At 42.2% G+C, this 6000-nt stretch overlaps 1 protein-coding gene across 1 annotated transcript in view; it reads left to right on the top strand.

Annotated features, from left to right (window-relative positions):
- Window positions 1-256: 256 nt before the first annotated feature.
- The window catches only part of ELK3 (ETS transcription factor ELK3), a 62829-nt gene continuing 57085 nt past the window's right edge, over window positions 257-6000 (top strand). The window contains exon 1 of the mRNA XM_077831994.1: window positions 257-687. The gene's annotated coding sequence lies outside the window, so the exon portion shown is untranslated. The remainder of the gene's footprint in view (window positions 688-6000) is intronic.

Raw genomic sequence — 6000 nt, 5'->3', positions numbered from 1 at the left:
TCTGGAGATTACACATTCCTTGGGACAAACGCCCTCGCAGTCTTGTAGAGTGCTCAATGCACTCTTAATGCTTAACAAGAAGTAATAATTACTAATAAATAATATTAACATGGTCGTGTTCATCTTTAACAGCTCTGAGCCACTGTCTTTGGAAAAGCTGATTATTTTGCAAAGCCACTTTATGCTCTTAGTAGAGGCTGTTCATGGGCCAGTTTGTTGAGCTTGTTTGAAGCTCCTCCCCTGGGGTGTAGAACAGGAAGAGGTGGAGGTCAGAGGGAGCTGCTGGAGCTCCTTGTGTGTGTGTGTGTGTGTGTGTAGTTACCGTTACCATTTTACTATGTGTGTGTCTTATATTACAGCAATGCTGCACATCAGCGGCCAGAGAGAGGGGAGAGGGGAGGAAAAGCCTGTTTACACAGACTGCAAACCGCCTGGGGAATAATGCAGGAAAGGAAGTGAGCCGGCTCTCTGTCTGACTGCTCCAACTTCCTGCTCTCACACACACATACACACCAACCAAGAAAGAAAAAAAAAAAAAAAAAAAAAAAGAAAGAACGAAAAAAACCAGGATCTCATTACAAGAGCAACAGAGCGCTTGCAGAAGACTGTCAGCATGGAAAACCAGGGGATTTTACCCAGCTTCCTTTAAACTACAAGGAGAGATTGGAAAAGTCCACCAGGCTCTGGGTATGTAAAAGTGCTTCTGAGCTTGGGCTAAGTAGTGCAAAGTTTTGGGGACTTGGGGAGGTGGCGGGGAATGAGAGCAAAGGGGAGCCAGACGAGCTGTAAGAGACGGGCAAATAGGAGAGTGGATGCAGCCGCGCTGCGGGGCCCAAGGGGCTGCTCTTCCCACAGGCACCACACAGAGTGTTTCCCTTCTGGCTTTTAATCTGCTGATAAAGGACAATGTGGCTGGAAGGGGCCCGGGCTGGGTGCGGGGACATCAGCTTCTCGGGCAGTCCGTGCAAGGGAACCCAGAGCAAACTCTTGACTCTAAGGCAGAAATGCCTGGTGGTAACTCGGGGGACAGGGCCCGGAGCCCCGCGAGGGATACCTGGCAGCACGGCGGGGGCTTGCCTGAGAGGAGCAAGGGGGGGTGTCTCTTCCTTGTCTGGGGGGAAGAAAGGGGGGGTGTCTCTGCCTTGCCTGAGGGGAGGGAACGGAGGTCTCTGCCTTGCCTGAGGGGAGCAAAGGGGGGGTCTCTGCCTTGCCTGAGGGGAGCAAAGGGCGGTGTGTGTCTCTGCCTTGCCTGAGGGGAGGGAACGGAGGTCTCTGCCTTGCCTGAGGGGAGCAAAGGGGGGGGGGTGTCTCTGCCTTGCCTGAGGGGAGGGAACGGAGGTCTCTGCCTTGCCTGAGGGGAGCAAAGGGGGGGGGGTGTCTCTGCCTTGCCTGAGGGGAGCAAACGGGGGGGTCTCTGCCTTGCCTGAGGGGAGGGAACGGAGGTCTCTGCCTTGCCTGAGGGGAGCAAACGGGGGGGTCTCTGCCTTGCCTGAGGGGAGGGAACGGAGGTCTCTGCCTTATCTGGGGACAGAGGAGGCCCGGGCTGACTGGGGTTCAGGGGGTCACTGCCTGGCCTGGCTGGGGAAGGGAGAGAGGAGACGAGGAATAGTTGCCTGGCTAAAAGGGGAAGAAGACGATGGGAGAGAGAAGTGTCTGTGTTTGGGGGGCAGGAAGGGGTCAGGGTCTGCCTGGGACGAGAGGCAGGGGGCCACTGTCTGCCAGGGCTCTCTGGGGAGGGAGCATAAATCAGAGATAGAAATAACTGACTGCCCAGGAAGCCCTTTGGGGTGCGCTTTGCATTCACTCGCTGCCTAGGGCGTCCCAGCTGCTGGGCCACGTGGGCCATTTTAAAAATTAAAATAATCACAGTAGTGACTGGGGGAGGGGTCTGGGTGTTTGTCAACACGCCCAGGCGTTGGGGCAGTGTGTGCCGATCCCCGCAGCCTCTGCAAGGGGCGAAGGGGGCTGTGTGGGGAGGAGAGTTCTTGCAGAAACTGGAAAGGGGGGATTTAAAAAAAAAAGTGTCGGGAGAGTTTCAGGCTTGTCTGGAAACAGCAAGACTAATTGCCATGCGCTTCCGGTTTGAAACTGGCAGCAGACAACATCTTGAAAATGAGTCACTGCAGCTCACAAAGAAACTCTGTGGTTTTCTCCTTCTCAGGTTTATGTATTTGGTCTTTTTACAGTTTCCTTTGTCGTCTTCAGAGTTCCTCTCTTGCCCTCCCCCTCTCTCTTAGGTCCCCCCTCCCCAAAAGCCCTTCTGGCCCATTTTGATACATTTCGCGGGGGGGGAGAGAAAGTGGAGAGTTGTTTTTGGATCTGGCTTTGCTGAAGGTTAGAGGGACTCTGATGCTGCAGGGGGAAAAAGTTCCATGAATTTTCCACTGGCTGCAGGAAGAGAGCCCATTTAGTCATGGCTAAGTAATGTCTGCACACACACACCAACTAATCTCATTAGGAGTTTCCGTTCCCTAACACAGGAGGGTTTTGTGAAGCCCTGTCAGCCTTTCTACCATTGCAGTTGAAAGGAAGACAAGTTACATGTTTATTTACTTAGGGGTATAGGTCTCAGACCAGTTTATTCAGTGCAGCATCTTTTCAGGCATGGGGGTCTTCAACTTCAAAAAAAAAAAAAAAGTCAGTGGTGTCATTTTAATTTCTAACAAAAAGGCATCTAATACTCATCTAATATTTTGCTTTTGCAAAATCTTGGTTAGTTTCAGAACTTTAAGCATAAATGTACTTTACAAATATTCAATAGTTGTGGGAGGCTTTGTATGAAAAGGGGGATATTTAGGAGGTTGTACTTAGCTAAACATGTTCCAGACCTCTCTGATGATCTTATGGATTTGCATAGATTTTTTTCAGATAAAAACTACACTCTTGCTGGTAGATGCTAGGCCACTATGGTGATGGGTACATTAGAACTGTGGTGAGTGGACAAAAGGACAGAATCTTGTTGCATTGTCACTTTATTTGGTTAATTTTAAATTGGCATCTAATTCATGCTTATGCCTTTCAATTTATGTGGTTTGTAAAGTGGCTTTATTATTATTTATGTCTTCTGCAGTAGGGCACAAAGGCTCTATTCAAAATTGGTGCCTTATTGCACACAAAGATATTCTCCCTGCCCCCAAAAATACTTACTTAATTTAAAGTAAGAAGTTGTACAAAGGGAGCATGGAGCAAACAAAGAATATAACAAAGAAAATGAAGTGTTAGTTGTAAGTGTTTTCTGACATAAGAAATATCCAAAAAGTATGTAAAAGAAAAATATATATGATAAACGTGGTAATGCCATGAACACTACATTTGACACCTTTTAGCTACTAAATACTGTGCAAAAATATGATGATTGAATGAAGAATTAATAACACGTCTTTACCTGAGATGATCCTCAGCATTTCGTTTACTTTCTGTGTTCATCCTGTGCTAAGTTTTTCTGTATAGAAGAGCTTTTTGACCAATGCCACACTGTAAGGCAATTTCATTGGTGGATTACTTGCCCACTACAGCCAGAGTGAGAGACACATTCATTTCATACGCGGTCACACTAGAACTTTAGAGATGATATATATTAAACATAGAAAATGCCTAATCCCTGGTCAGCTATCAAAAATAATCTTCAGACAGTAAGTGTTATTTCTCTTTTCAGAGAGTTCATCTTTCTGTGAAAATCTTGAGTTTTCAAGAGATATCCATATTACTGGGAACATTTAATATTTCAAAGTCTGTTGGGTAGGAACCAAACAGTACAAGTTATAATCCAGTGAATATTCTGTGACACCAAAAGCCTTATTAGACTGTCTGTAACATTAAACATGAACTCTGTTTGTTAAATCTACACTTTAGTTTAATTAGCAGGGTTATGTAAATATTGTTGGAATTTCAAAATCCCATCTGTTGCGTCTATATAGACTACACATATTTAGAGTATATGTTAATTATATGAATTTCATTTAATTCAGAATAAGTGAAAACATCTTGATGCCTTCATAATGATGTACATGAAAATGGTAATATATCAGTTGTATGTACTACATATTTGAAATAAATAGTAAAGCACAATCCACAAGTGTTTTATAAATAAAATACATTGACTCAAGTGTGGGGAGAAAAAGTCTAAATTTTATTTTCTTCCACTCATGAATAATGCAATTCCCCTTAAATTATAAAAATGCTTTCTATGTGTATTTATTATATTATCTCATTCCTTAAATATTTTGTTTGTAAAATAAAAAAGTGATTAAGAAAAAAGTATATATCATTACCTACAGTGATTATTCATTTTATATTTACCTAATATTTCTACTATCAGAGTTGCATACATTTGTTTTTTCTCAGAATATTTATAAACTGAAACATTTCCAAGAGCTGTACCTTGTAAAGAAATTTTTTTTACACACTGGGAATCCATGTACCCTTTTTATGTCACATTACCACTTACATGTAGTAGACCAAGACAAATAGCACAATCTCAAATAAATAAAATAAATAATCCTCCTTACAAATAAGTTTACAAAACACTACACACGTACCTATCCTTTACTTCTAGAGATACAATCAGTTTTACTTTCAATCATTAGAGAGACTTACTACTCGCTGATTCATAGTGCGTCTTACTCCATTCAGGTGATGGTATTTCATTTAACTTTAGTCATGATTACAAAGTAAGTATTTTACTCCAGAGGCTGAAGTTTTGTCTTTCTTTATACAGTAAATTTGATTGTGTCAGCTGTACACTCACCTTGTAATCCCATTTTTGGAATGGATGCCAACTCAGGGTGTGTGTGTAGGATGGGGGAATGTTATAGGAGAGTAGTAGCAATCAGGTGATTTTATAAACCTGATATTGAGGTACAACAGAATTTAAATGTTTTTTGTTATGAGAGAATTATTATACAATGAAAATGTTGTATTAATTTGTTGGTTCACACAGATGCATTGAGCCCCATGCAGTGATTGAGGGTGATATGCTCTCATACAATGCATCATACATAGGGAAGCTAAGTAACAAAGATGCATGAAAAATATGGGTGCAGAGTCTTAGGTGTGGGAAATGCAGTTATATGATGTCATGCCAGTTTCAGGAGACTGAAAAGCAATAGACTTTCAAGTAACATAAGATTTGGCTATGGATGAAAAAGGGGATTGTGGTGTTTGCTAACAGAGGAGGAAGCCTAATACACAGTTATTTATGATGCATGTTATCTGTAGAAAGAGTAATTTTCTAGGAAAAAGGGACCGTAAGCTAAGCCTGTCTTAGTTGGCAGTACATGTTAGTGACAAATCATTAAGAAGTTTGTATACCCATTTGTGGTCCTCTGTGGGCCAAAGAGTCCTGTGTCACAGAATAAGATAAACTAGAGATGGAAAAAACTTGTTTGATCAACCAGTCCATCACATAAAGGCATGACTGATTGGATGTGTTTGAAATCTGGACTGATTATCAATCCACATAGCCTTCTTATGGTGATTTTATTCCAATCTAGATTGCGTGTGAATATTGACTTCTGAATTTCTGTTAGAGCCACCAAATTGATTCCAGGACATGGGTCTATTATGTGCCAGTTCCAACAAGATTTCTGCTGGTTTTCAACTGCTACATGTCTTTTGTGACCACACCCAATGGCAATTACAACAGGCTGTTGCTAATGTGCTTTTGAAAACACTATTCTGTGGATCCCACTACTGATTTGTAGTCGTAATTTTCTATGGAGTTTTTCCTCACTGTTTTCCACAATAAGGAATCATATAACCCTGAATCATTAGGCAGATGTTTACTTGGTCTGTAGCTTGTGTAATGAATCAGCTAATATTTTTGAGACTGTTGAGAGTTCTTGAAAGACTGAACATATCTGTTCTCATGTTGAAGTATTTTGTTGAATTATGTATGATTTAAGAATTAGTCACGATTTGCAGCAGAATGTTGGGAAGTAGGAACAGAAAGTCCAGCTCACTACACACAAAAATAAAATGGTAAACGTATGGAAACAAACC

This window comes from Eretmochelys imbricata, chromosome 1 (assembly GCF_965152235.1).
Source record: "Eretmochelys imbricata isolate rEreImb1 chromosome 1, rEreImb1.hap1, whole genome shotgun sequence".
NCBI classification, from domain to species: domain Eukaryota; kingdom Metazoa; phylum Chordata; order Testudines; family Cheloniidae; genus Eretmochelys; species Eretmochelys imbricata.
This window is presented reverse-complemented; position numbering and strand designations above follow the sequence as displayed.